At 34.5% G+C, this 14,976-nt stretch overlaps 1 protein-coding gene and 1 long non-coding RNA gene across 7 annotated transcripts in view; both read left to right on the forward strand.

Annotated features, from left to right (window-relative positions):
- Hexim (Hexamethylene bisacetamide inducible) overlaps nucleotides 1-14,976 on the forward strand; it is a 215,254-nt gene that overhangs the window by 184,202 nt on the left and 16,076 nt on the right. The gene's annotated exons all lie outside the window — the stretch shown is intronic.
- Nucleotides 2,463-11,297, forward strand: LOC138703030 (uncharacterized). The gene is made up of 2 exons (XR_011332943.1): nucleotides 2,463-2,612; nucleotides 3,114-11,297. It is a non-coding gene; the product is annotated as an uncharacterized lncRNA (long non-coding RNA).

The raw sequence follows: 14,976 nt of genomic DNA on the forward strand, positions 1-14,976 counted from the left end.
GTTAAAGTTAGAAACACCGTAAAAAAAACTGTCTTGCACAGCACTAGTGAATTAAAATGTTCTGTGGTCCTTGTTGCCAATGTTTTACTAGTAAAAACTGGGCATTGATACAAAATATGTTTTATTGATGGACCACTTTCTTCATACATAGATTTCCATCGATGACGCTGATATTAAATGTCTTGAAGTTGTTGCCGAATTTACTATGTCCTGAGAAAAAAATGTGTGAGAACATGGTTTATTGGTTAGGTTCTGCACTTGAGACAGTCCTGAACTTTATTGAAATAGAGGTGCTTTGTTAAGGCGCCTGTTGTGCTGTTTATCGAAGAGGGCTTAGAATATAACAGAGGGGTTTATCCCTATCCTTTTCCCTGTTAACCGCTGCTAAACTCTTTTACCCAACACTATGAGCGCTACCATCGTTTCTTACCAACATTCCGCCACTGAATTCAGACTCCAAGAAATGGAAAATGAGCATGCGTGCTTTTGGTTTAAGTTGTCAGTCCCGACAAGCAAGGTGAAGAGGGAAGAGGGAAGACATTTTGAATTTGTTTGGTGTGTTGTGGTATTACTCAAAATGCCATGACATGTTAAATGCGAATATTTCAGTGCAAGAATCGGAAGGACAGCTACCCGAAGAAATTGCCAACGTTTCTTCAAAATACTGGGAGATAGTGAAAGGTGAGTTTTCATTTACAATGTATTAATATTATCATTTAAACTAATTTGATGTATTGTAGATTTTCCTAGCGACATGCATCATGATGAATTGCATGAATTGCCGGATACTAATGTTTAACTTATATAGGTGTAAAATATATATATATCCTTACACTCCCCACTTTATTATTTAAATGTATTTATATATATAATTTATGTAATATGTATTCGTCTAAATTAACAATAACTTACCCGATGAACAGATGCAGTAAGCCACGGTAGTACACTGTTTTACTACAAATTTTCGGCATATGAAAGGGCTAACAATATTAATTTTTTATTAGGCCTACTTTTAAATTTGTTTGATTCACATCATATTTTTACAAATTAATAGCTAAGCGGGAAAACATTGCAAACGGCATTATTTCTGTTCCCCTGAATAATAATTTGGAGCTTGCAAGTTTTTTCGCTTTGCTATTAAAATATTATCGTAAATTATGAGTGTTTTTCTCCAAAAATGTGTTACAAATGGAGTAATAATTAGTATTTTACCTTTAAGTCTCATTGGAGCAGTTTCTTTTCATTTTCTAGTTTATCTGAGTGATTTTACAAAGTACCACGAAATGGTGTCGCTGTGCTCATCATTTATATTGATATTTTATTCTCTTTTTAATTTCAGATGCAAGCTAATGGCTAGAAGAAATTGGCAGAGAAGAATTGTGAATGTGCACAAGAAATTGTACAACAACTTTCGGGTGTGTGCGGACCATTTTGAAGATAGTACTTCACAAGTACCCTCCGGACACATCTGAATAGAGAAGTCATACCTTGCAAAGTTCAGACTATCTCCATCGGTCAAGGTAACTTATTTAATCGTATACTTTTAGGTATCATTAGCTTACTTCTAAAACCAAGTCCAAATTTTCTGGAATGTTGAAATCTTTGTATAACTGTTTTTAATATGCTTCTGTTGATAACATCTCGTTAGTATGAAAATGCTTCTACATTTTGTATATAATAAATGCATAACAATTGTTAGCTGGGGTATAAAAATAATAAATTCTTTTGTGCAGTTTCCTGAAATGCAGTTACAAGATTTGTAAAGTAAGCCAACGATATGCAGTTTCAATGCTTCAGAACTATACTCATAAATTCTGTCATAATTGGAGATTCTGTAATTGTTATTTATAGGAAAAGATATGTAGTCCCATATTGGGCTTAGTAGACCCCATAACTGCGACCTCTATCTGTGATGTTATAGGCCTGCTTACTCTTACTGTTAGTTTATAATTATATATTTTCTGTTGTTTTGTTGTATACAGATTCTGCAGGGCCAAGTCACATGGAGTGGGAAGAGGCTGCTCAACCCACTGCGAGCTCCGGAGACCATGAGGAGATTGATAGTAACACCGAAGAGGAGAAAGATTCGCAGTCTTTGAGTACAATTGCATCGTCTGAGAGGAAGAGTTCTCAAGACTATGCAGAAAGAACCGAAGATACACACTGCCCTTGCATGTATAAAGAGTAAGGTTCCTGGGCCATTATGTGAACTGGTAAGAAATTGCATCTCTTCAGATGCACGGTGTGTACAGAGGAAATCAGTGGTCACCGGAAATGAAAACAAAGGCTCTTAAGATTTATTTACAGAGCCCAAGTTCCTATAGGACGATGAGGAATTTATTAAATTTCCCTTCAAAGTCTACATTGCTTAGAGTATTGCAAAAGTATATCACTGATGTTGGTTTTAGTGATGAACTATTTGACATACTGAGGAATGCCTGCAGTAAGATGACAGACTGACAGACTGTGTTGCCTTGTGTGGGATGAAATGTCTTTAAAAGCAAACTTGTGCTACAGTAGTAATGAAGACATCGTAGATGGCTTCGAGAGGTATTCTAGCAATTATTCATCAGATAAAATTGCCAACCAAGGTCTTATGTTTATAGTTAGAGGTTGTTGTTGTTTGTTGTTGTTTTCTAATGCCAGGCGTTTGACAATAAAGTCATTTGACCTCTTGCACTCCAATATTTTTCAAAGATATTATCATGACCAGCCACTGAAGCACAGATTTTGAGGTGTTCCGAATCCATTTCTTGGTTTGAGTTGCACAATGGGCAGTTAGGGGACTGATATATTCCAATTCTATGCAGGTGTTTGGCCAAACATTCATGGCCTGTTGCCAATCTAAATGCAGCTACAGACGATTTTCGTGGTAAATCGGGAATTAACTGTGGATTTTGATGCAGAGAGTTCCATTTTTTCCCTTGGGATTGTGTTATCAAATTTTGTTTGTTGAAGTCTAAGTATGTAGATTTAATAAATATTTTCACAGAGTAATACGTAGATTTAGTAACAGGTCTGTAAGTAGCAGTGCTGCCCTTCTTTGCTAATGCATCCGCGTTCTCGTTTCCCAGGATTTCACAATGGGATGGTATCCATTGGAATAGTTAGAGGTATTTGCAGTAATTACAAACAAGTTGTGGGCTATTTCTTAGCACATTCAAGCACCCCTGGCAATACATTAGTTGAACTCATTGGCAAAGCAATAGAGAAGCTGAGTAGCATTGGTTTAAAAGTAGTAGCTACTGTTTGTGATCAGGGCTCTAAAAATCAAAAAGCGTATCATTTATTGGGAGTTACTACAGATCAGCCCTCCTTTACAGTAAATGACAGGGAAATTGTGGCATTTTTTGATACACCACACTTGATTAAAAGTACACGAAACATGTTCAAAAAGTATTCTGCGAATTTACTTAAATGTGTTGAAGATATGGCACATAAGTTTGATAATAACTTTGATGTAGTACAGAGATTTACTAGCCTCATTCAGGATGAAGTTTGTTTTGATTTCCTGCACCTACTTGTAATTCTGATTGTAAAAGATATTTGGTTTCATTGTTCACAAGAGTGCTGATTCACACAAGATTACGGAGAATGAATGAAAAACTGTCAAAAGGTGACAACAAAAAGGAAGAAAAGAAAATGAAAGAAGTTCTGCATCAATAAACTAGAGTCTTATATGATATAATTTCATATTATATTTATGCTATTTTATGTTAACAGGTTATTGGTGCAGATGATTTTTGTTTTCTTTTCTTTTTTACATCAGAAAACATATGTTCATTCAGTTTTCTGAGTCTTGCATTGATTTAACATTATAGTGAGAAAAAGGAATGAGTGGAGACAAATAGTGAACAAACTCATATAGAACTAAAATTTGACAAACTCTAGTGTATCTCACATAGTGAATGTGAATGTAAATATTGTTCACGTGAAATAGCTCATCATGTGAACCACACCAACCGAGCTTCCCCTCCTGTAGGAGACCCTAGCCCTTCATGGGACACAGTGGCTTCATTCATTCATTCATTCATTCATTCATTCATTCATTCATTCATTCATTCAGTGAGAAAAAAATAATTTTTGCAGTCATACTTACAGTATGAAAGAAAATCAAAATTAACACTATTATGAATCAAACTCATTAAATTGCTTTCTTACATCATTCTGTGACAGCAGAGTTTGTAAGCCATTATGAAACATTTTGGTCATCAATATTACACATTCTAATAAATGCATTTTTTAATTGTTTTCTGGACCTATATGGTCACTGTTGTGACAGGCGGATGTATAAATAAATGGTAACTGATGATCTTCGGTTACTTTTTCATATTCCTTGAACATAAATGTTATGCCCTCTTGTATTTTTCATTGTCTGCAAGAGCTGCACGACAATTAACACACTGTTTAGCATCACATGTGTTCTTAGCAATATAACCATTTGCATTCACGAGCTCATTATCAACATCAGAGAAATTAAAAGTTTCCCTCATCAGCTATTAACCTCTTTCGCAATTTCATTTGTTACTAGAACATAACATTATTTTGAGCAGCAATGCCCGATTATCTGGCTTGTTCTACCATCCTTACTTGTATTATGCAAAAGTAAATCTCTAAATAATCTTAATTAATACTCCAAATTAAGAGTGAATGCATATCAGTGTACATTTTTAACGACTTCCATTTAAGTCATAAATCCAACCAGATGTGGATGGTACATGCATAGTTTGTCAGTAGCCCATTTATAAATTTGACAGTACTAAAAATTCAACATTTCATAAATATAAATAATATAATAAAAACAATATCACAAAACCTGAAATATTTCATCAAAATTTTACTTTCAGAGAATTAAGCATAGCTATACAAAATTTAAAAACCAAGAAATCTGCTGGTCCCGACAACATTAATTCAGAATTTTTTAAACATCTGGGGGAAGTAGCCAAGTCTGTACTTTTATCCATTTTCAATTTATTATGGAACACCTCAATTCCTGCAGCTTGGAAGAAAGCAATCATTGTACCAATTCACAAAAAAGGGAAACCTGCTCATGATGTTAATAGTTATCGACCAATAGCACTATTAAGCATGATAGCAAAAACTATGGAGTCAATGATCTCCAACAGATTAACTTGGTATTTAGAATCTCAAAATCTTTTTTCACCAACACAAGCCGGCTTTCGACAACTACACTCTACCAATGAACAAGTCATATGCCTTGGCCAAGAAATAAAAGACAGTTTTAACAAGAAAGAAGATACCTTGGCAATATTTATTGACTTTCAATTAGCATATGACTCTGTTTGGAGAAATAAATTATTATTAAAACTCCAGAAATTAGGTATCTCCAGCAATATGTTCAGTTGGATATCAGAATTCCTTAGTCAAAGATTCATTGCTACTAAATTCAATAACTCACTTTCTAGTTACAGACAAACATATCAAGGTCTACCCCAGGGCGCTGTCCTCAGCACAACTTTATTCAATATTTATATAAATGACTTACCCTCCCTATTAGAGGAATCAAACATGAAAACAGCACTATTTGCAGATGATATAGTTTAGTGGACTTCCGGATCTCACAGACATAGAGACAAAATTCAAAATTTTGCTCTTAAAGTCTAAATCAACTACATGAATGGAATACATCAAATTTGATGACACTCAATTTAGGCAAAAGTAACTACCAAATATTTTCACTTGGTAAAAAAGAAAGAGAATTCAATATCCAATACAATGGCCAACACCTTCCTAGGACTTATGAATCCAAATATCTTGGAGTTATTTTCGACAGTAAGTTAACATGGAACAACCATTTGAAATATATTTCTGAAAAAGCTCGTAAAAGATTCTCCCTTCTGAAAAGACTAGCAGGAAAGAAATGGGGTTGCTCTAGAAACACTTTGAACAGTACATACAAAATGTTTATACAGCCAGTGCTGACATACTGCGGAGAAATTTTAATTACTTCACCTTTCATAAACGAAATAGAACGTGTTCAAAACCAAGCTCTCAAGCTCATTACTGGTGGAATCAAAACAAGTCCAATAGATTCTATGAGATTCCTCACTAATATTAACAGCATCAAAATGATAATAGAAGGAAAAGCACTGATTCAATATGAAAAACTTATCAGATTACCAGGAAACAATTGGCATTCATACAGTCCCCTCTGTAGATTAAAAATTAAAAAAAATTTCATATTCATGGTTCAAGAATTAAAACAGAAAATCAATATCCCGAATTTAAAAGAAAACCTACAAATTAAACCAAGCCCTTTAACTCCATTAAATATAGAGTATAATCTAAAAATCTAACACAAGAAATACTGAAATCGGAAGTAAACACTGAAATAATGAAACAATTGTCTTTAGAGACAATTAATATTAGGTGCCCTCCATAAAATTGGCTTCATTTATACACCGACGGATCCTTGATCTCCAGGGAACAAGGTGCAGGTGCAGGTGTTACATGCTGTCTCTTCTCACTTTATAGATCTCTTGGATATGGAACAACAAGTTTTGATGGAGAAATCACTGCAATAAGTGAAAGTCTCAGGAATCTTCTCTGCCACATCAATAAATTTAAAAATGCAGTTATATTGTCAGACTCAAAAGCAGCTATTCTATCAATAGTCTGTAAACACACACCTTCATCTCAAATAGCAGAAATAAATAAAATGCTCTCTCAACTAATAACACTCAATAAAATAATTGTATTCCAATGGATACAATCCCATTGTGGAATCCTGGGAAACGAGAATGCGGATGCTTTAGCAAAGAAGGGCAGCACTGCTACTTACAGACCTGTTACTAAATCTACGTATTACTCTGTGAAGAGATTTATTAAATCTACATACTTAGACTTCAATAAACAAAATTTGATAACACAATTTCAAGGGAAAAAATGAAATTCTCTGCATCATAATCCACAGTTGGTTCCCGATTTACCACGCAAATCGTCTGTAGCTGCATTTAGATTGACAACAGGCCATGACTGTTTGGCCAAGCATCTGCATAGAATTGGAATATATCAGTCCCCTAACTGTCCATTGTGCAACTCAAACCAAGAAATGGATTTGGAACACCTCAAAATCTGCGCGTCAGTGGCTAACCATGATAATATCTTTGAAAAATATTGGAGTGCAAGACGTCAAATGACTTTATTGTCAAATGCCTGGCAATAGAAAACAACAACAACATTTCATTCCAGGTGGATACATGCATAGACTTTTCTTTCACAGCCACACATACTGTCTTCCTATTCTGGAAAACTGTACTTCCATTCAGTGAATCGAATGTCTTGTCCATGTTGCGCTACATCTCCTGCATGTAAGCAAGAAATGTTGTGGAGCTACTGAATGGCTTAATGTCCGTCCTTCAGTCCTTACTCTCATCAGTTTCAATCCACTTACATATAAATTTTTATCATTAATTCTTGTTAACTGAAACTGGTTATCTTTATCAAATTTGTATACTATAGACCTATATGTTTCCATTTTGCTATTTAAGTCTTGAAATATTACGTTATACTTTTTCAACATATTTCGAGTACATTTTAAGAGATGGTTTATATAAAAAAATTCAACCATTATCTGACCATTTGCTGAATAAAATGGTTGATCTGGCTTTACCCCAAGCACGATGTAAGCTTTTTGATTATTAAGCCTATGCTCACATACAGATGCTACTACCTTAAGGCCAATGTGAATTGCATTGAAAATAAGGTGTACTAGATATGTATCAGGAGTACCAGTTGCCATAAAAACACACAAGCACCTGATTTGCTGTTTTATCTGTTAATGAGTGTTTTCCAGACCCATCAACAGTATCCTGATATTTAGTGGCATTTCATTGCATATGTGACAGCACAGCTCACCTGGCAATCATTTTGTCACAAGCATATTTTAGCTGATCTGATATTTTCTCACAAAATCAGCATCATTTGTATAGTTAGCAAACTTATGTAGAAGAATGGCTTTAGAAGGAAATTTAAATGACTTTCTGAAAATTCTGTTGCACTTGGACTTTGTAAGTAAATATTAAGGGTTTTACATTTCAATTCTGATTACCAGTGACATCCCTGAGCAAATCGTGAACAAGAGCCGTACAATTTCTTTATTGATCCATATAATTGCTCAGGCACAACTTGGCCTCATTGTGCACAGGGCTTGTTCTGTCTTCAGTTCTTCTCCCTTTCCATACTCTAGCGATACAGTTGGATGTGAAGACTTTGAATTTTCCTCCTTTTTGGTGTTACCACAGTTTAGTATATACAGTTGCGAAGCTCAATTCTTACTAAATATGCAAACATAGACAGTTGAAATATGCATCCATAGATAGTTGCTAACCACCAGTATCGCTACTATCGCCTCATCACAGACACTTTCCCTAGCAGACGATAAAATGTATTGTACTTTTGATATAGTGTTCTTTTGAAAAATTAACACCTTCCTTCCACTGTTGAAATACGAAATACATAAGGTTAAATATTATTTTCATAAAGTACCGTATATATTATATTTTATAAACTCACCTTCCTGGATCTTTCAGAAGGATAACTCTGACCTCTTTTTCTTAGAATTTATAGTACAACAAACTTCTCCTTGTCCCATATTATTACTCAAATTATTGTATTTTAGCCATTTGCAGTTGTTACAACTGATAACGAACATTTCACAGTTTTCACAACAATGCGTAATACTGCACAGTCAATGCCTTTTCGATCTAAGCCGTAATATATGTTCGGGTTTTCTATTTCAGTGTATGGAGCTCAGTGAATTATTATATTATAACTTTATTGCGTATCATAGCTAAGTTTTATTTAGTGTAATGTGTCCATAAGTTCCGTTTACTTCTTGTTGCATAATATGTTGCAGAAATAATTACAAAACTGTGTTATTTTAATGTGAAGAGAATTTTACATGTTAACATAACCTTTTCGCATCAACATTTTAAGTTTAGAATGGAAGCTATTTTGAGGTTTAATGAAAAAGAATTTATATTGTGATTTTAATATAGCACATCTACCTTTCTTGATAAAGACAGAAAATTTATCATACCACTCTTATGAAATTAGTGTACGTACGATTGTTACTTTGTCTCTTAGGTAGTAGATAAATGCAATAATTCAATACTCAATTGTAGTATTAAAATACAGACAAATTGAATGTGCGGAGTATCATACATGACATTATGCTTAATTATAATGTATAATTGCGAATTTAGGAATATAAGATATAGTAAACATAACCTATAATATTTCCATATGAATGGCAGGGCATTGGAGACCACTAAAATTAGACAGAAAGGGGCAACTGGGACAGTAAACATAACCTATAATTTCAACATATCTAAATATTCGTGTGGTGCAACTGAAAATTATTGAATCGTGCATAAATGAATGTATAAGAATTTCGCAATATTTAATCGAAATAAAGGCAGGTAGGTCTATTACACATACGAACAACGTAATTTTCACACCAAAAATAATATTACACCTTAACTTGCAAGGAATTATGCCTGAAGTGTCTCCTAATTATTGTTTTAAATTTTATTAATGCAATTACACTACATTTTAGAGAAATATATGTTACTTTTTATGCATCCCAATTAATTTATATGGTTGAAATGCCGCCCTTCGTGATCGGGTTAAGCGAGTCACATGGTCTGCCTTACGGCGTGTATTAGACACAGTCTATTGTTCCTAGTACACACAGCGCTCCAAGCAGATAGCAACTATTGCGAGAAATGCAAAAAATCACCCCAAGCTTCGCGACTGTATATACTAGACTGTGGTGTTACTGTCTTTCCAGAAGAGAACACAGTGAATGTTGTTCAACTACTTCTGTCTGCGTTGTAAGTGGAGAAACTTCTGGGGCTATGTCAAGCTTCTTCATCTTAGTAGGTGTTACTCTTACTCTTAACACTGATGGTGTGTGAGAATAAAAATTTCACACTAAGATTTGAAGAGCTGTGTGCCTTTGGACTTTACATGTGCTTGTGATACTGGGTGTGGAAAAGTGATTCTGGTAATATGCTATTGTGTGATACTGATTGTGGCCAAGGTGTGTGTCAAACACAGGAGCCATCTTCTCGACACATGAAAAGGTACTATATATCCTAGTTAACATTTCATATAATTTAAACACAATGACGGTTACACTAGCAGGTAGAATATTTCAAAAGTAAACGACAAATCATACCATAAAGGAAGTAAATTCAGCTGTAGATGCTAGATATAGGTTGGGATGAATTCTGCAATCAGTGCAGCTTATTAAAAGTGATCAATAATATATAAAATAACTAATGCTGAGTTTTTTAATTCAATAAACCCATCACCTCTCTTGCTCTCCAATATTCCCATACACAGTCTAGAATTTAATGTAGAAAATTACGAACAAACTGGCATAATGCTATTAAGTGTTAATCTTAAAAAAAAAAAAAAAAAAAAAATGTATGTGCCTTCAATGTTATCACAAGGCTTAACACATTGTAATCAGTTATTTGAAACATCAATATTTGAGGCATTCAGAGCTAAAGTGGATTAAGTCACAAACTTTCATACATTGAGTTTAATTCATTTTCTGATTGTCTGAAGTTGGATCTTTTCCGAGCAGTAATACATCAGGTCTTAATTTCCAAGCATTCACCGGTAGGTGACACTAGCCACTTTTGGCTCAGATTATTTGTTCACGATGTTCTGAGCCATAGTGAATCAAGTCATCGAAGTGTTGCATCAATTAACATCACAATTGTTTATATTTTATAAATCTAGAATTTGAGAATGGAGCAATAAAATTATTGCTACTGAAATTAGATAATCCACTAGAGCAGGTTAACTTTGAGTCCCATTATCTCAAAACTACGGCTCATGGACTTGATCCACTTTAGCTCTGAATGCCTCATTTATTTGTATAAGACAATAAGAATACAGCATTGCAGACTCCGATTTGTACCGAGGATGATTTGAAATTATTTTCTTCATAACAGAATAATAACTCTACCGATAAATGTAGACATTTAAGAAAATGAAATAAACTGACTTTAAATATTTTTTCATGAAATAATCTCTGATTTCCAACAGGCTGAAGTATACATATGTTTTTTTTTGTACACTTTTCTGTGATGTTAATTATATTATATTAATTATATTATTGTACTAATAGTGAACTCAGGATGATGAAATCTTTTCTGTATTGCAATAAAACAGTGGAAGTTAATTGTAACAAAATATCTTGTATGTTTATGAAAAAAAAATATTGTTACCTAAATAAATGTAATGCATTCTAATCACAACAGATTTGGTTGGTCATGTCTAATTCATTTCATATTTCACAGCCCTTTTCCTATGTTCACTTCCTGGCAAATCACGTTCTGAAAATCCTGATGATGTAATTGAAGCGTCGGCTAGAACAATGTTGTAAGTTACAAAATTTTCATTTGGCGTGTTTCCGTGTAATAATGTTGTATGTCATGTTACCTTGCTATACTGTTTGGCTTGCAACTGTCCATCAATGCAGTACGTGAAATTTGTCCACTCAAAAGTTTGCTACCCTATAAGAACAACGTTGTACGCGTACACATTTTTGCAGCTCCTGTAAATTTTACTAAATATAACTTATAACGTTGTTCCAGCCAATGCTTCAATTATTGGCGGAAGTCTTGAAATTGTAAATAAAGATACTACTACTACTACAGAGGGGAAGTGAAGAGAAATCTTTATTTTCCCGCAATTTTTTGCTTGCTTGTGGTGCTCCTCTGGTAAGTATGAGAAGCTTGTTGACAGATTACACTTAATCCGGCTTGTGAACCCCTCTTGTATGTGATTTTAAGCTGCAGATATACTATTTCATTGGTCTTAATCTAGCAAAAAAAAAAAAGTCCAGCTTATATTCGGGTAAATACAGTAGGTAGGAGATCTGAGATTGAAAGAAGACATAAAAATGAGATTCGTTTATAAAAGTAATAATAGTGTTTGTAGTAGTAGATAGGAGATCTGAGATTGAAAGAAGACATAAAAATGAGATTCGTTTATAAAAGTAATAATAGTGTTTGTAGTAGTAGGTAGGAGATCTGAGATTGAAAGAAGACATAAAAATGAGATTCGTTTATAAAAGTAATAATAGTTTTTGTAATCTTATTATTTTAATTTAATCATCTGCTGTGATTACTTCTTATGCTAATTACACAGGAATTTCTTCAGTTGCATCATCCCTTTTTGCGTGAACTTTATATTGGAAAGCAGGGCCGCCGAGAAGGGGGGGGGGGGGCAAATGCATATGGGCCCGTGAGCAGTAAGGGCCCGTCAGATTAAGTGAGTCTGATTACTTTTTATTATCACGAATAATTATTCACAGATACATACCGGTACTATAAAATTTTGTAAGAACATTCGTTACATGAATCTGACATATTAACCAACAATAGTAGAATTAACACGAATTATCACTTCATTATGTAAATGTTTAACTTTTAAATAATAGAATATCGTTTCCCATGTTAACAATCATCGACACGACACTTGAGGGCTCTGGGATTTGCCTGAAATATGTTCCCATTGCTTGTACCGAACACGTCCAATTGGCTTGTCCTCTTTAACTATCAACCCCTACAGGCCCACCGAAATATGCTAGTGGACTCCCATATCCAAGCTGCAGGATCACGTTTCGTCATGAAACATACGATGTAGGCCCTACTGAAAAAGAAGCGTGATGAATATAATATATTGTGCTAATGTGAAGTTTTGCTAAAAGTTTTCAATGTAACAAAAGTGTATATTTTTAGATTCGTATCTGTGTATGGGGTTATCTTTTATTTATTTTGCAAATAATTATTATGGTCAGAATAATTGGTAACTTGTCATTTTTAACTTTTGTTTCAACGGGGCCTGAATACACTATTGCACAGGAGTCCATAAATCCTGTCGGCAGCCCTGTTGGAAAGAAGTCACGCAATTTAGTTTCATCTTGACACCTCTTTTTAATGGGGACCATAATTATTAACCCTGTAAGATAAGAACTTTGTTCATCCTATGATTACAAAGGTTGATTTACACCTGCAATCTCCACATGGTTCTTGACTCTGTACTCTAAATTTCTTGCGTACATTCTCAATTCTTCTATATGATTTACTCTTTCTTGTTAGGTATGTCGGTATTTAGCCTACTGAATCTGATGAACTAATGTTTAAAACTAAATTAGCCTGACGGGTCCCACATAATTTTAGCATTATCAAGAATGATATTCTGTTAACAGAAATGCCAATAATGCTAGTAGTTGATTGTTGCAGGTACACAATAACTAATAACATGTCAATACAGAAACCATTGCATTGAATTATCTCATTCTTTTCCTGTACATTGTTTCCTTAATGTAAATTTTACACGTGACTAACCTCATTTTCAACATGTACTTTATATTGAACGATAAATTAGGCCTCGGGGAACGCAATATCGCAGTTTTGCAAGAAAAGATGACTTACCTCGTTTTTCTCATGTGGTCTTGTTATTAGCAGTGGCGGCTCATGGGTATTGAATTCAGGGGGGCTGCATACAAGAATAAACCATCCAACGTACCTTATTTAAAGATTAGTTCCATGTGCCTTCTCTTGTAGGTTGCAAACTTTTGAATCATCTTCTTATTAAAATCCGATATGTCGTTTAACATAGTCTTTACAATGGAAAACGTAGCTAATGTGGTCAGTCTCTCTTCTCCCATCGTATTTCTGAGATAGGATTTTACTCTCTTCAAACACGAAAAGCAACATTCTGGTTCGGAAGTTGTCATTGGTATGGTGATAGCTATGCGTAGTAGTTCCACAACTTCTGAAAATGATGCCTGCAAGTTCTCAGATAGAAGAAACTGCAAGAGCTTGACTGCGACACTGATACTTCTGAATTCTTGTCTCTGATACAAGACAGTGAGTCCCGTTTTTAGTTTGTCTTTATCGAGCGCTGGAAAAAGCTTCACACATACATTTAGGTCATTTTCAGGAAATGAGTTTTTGTAGCATTGAAATTGTTCTTGACACAGAAGAGAAGATAATATCAGATGATCTATGAACTGGAATCGGGTGTTAGCTTGTGTGAAAATGAGGTCACACACTTTCTTGGCTGCCGCAACCCTTGTCTGAATCCCTTCGACCTTACGATGCTTTTTAGGGTTTTCATTTTCACAGATCTCGCTGCTCAACTGTGCACTGTTCCATATTGTCTGTTTGGCATTAACAAAGCTTGATATGTAGGGTCGGCCTCGGTAGCATAGTCGGTTCTGGGTTCGATCCCGGCCCAGATCTACAGCATTTAAATGTGTTTAAATGAGACAGGCTCATGTCCGTAGATTTACTGGGATTTAAAAGACTCCTGCGGGACAAAATGCCGGCACACCGGCGACGCTGATATAACCGCTGCAGTTGCGAGTGTCGTGAAATAAACTATTATTTATTTTTTTATAGCTATGCAGATTTGAACCTTAGAAATATCTAATTGGCGATGTTGTAGTTGGTTGTATAATATATCTGTATGATACATCAGAAAATGAAAAAAATTGAGCCAAAAATTTGAATTCAGGATTTTCAATAATACGCACCAGGGCGCTTGCCTCATTTATTGTGATGTTGTTAGATGTTTCAGATTCCATTATGGTTTAAAAACATTCTAGCAATGGTTCTTTCTTCTCATAAACAACATTTACTGTTCTTATTTTAAAACTCCATCTTGTTGCCCCAGCTGATGGAATTGTCTTTGAAACACATCAATCTAATACAGACTGTGTGGAGATCGAGAGAAGAAAGCAGGGATACTGGATAAATTATCAAAAAATATGCGAGGTTTGTAGGCTATTTTGTTTAGCGGCTCTTTCCATTATGAGATTCAACTGATGGGCACTTAATTTCACATATCTCCTGAATTGTTAATATACTGAACTGAATAGACTGCAAATATTGTACAGAATTGAACATTGTTGCACTTGTTATA

This window comes from Periplaneta americana, chromosome 7 (assembly GCF_040183065.1).
Source record: "Periplaneta americana isolate PAMFEO1 chromosome 7, P.americana_PAMFEO1_priV1, whole genome shotgun sequence".
In the NCBI taxonomy this organism is placed as follows: Eukaryota; Metazoa; Arthropoda; class Insecta; order Blattodea; family Blattidae; genus Periplaneta; species Periplaneta americana.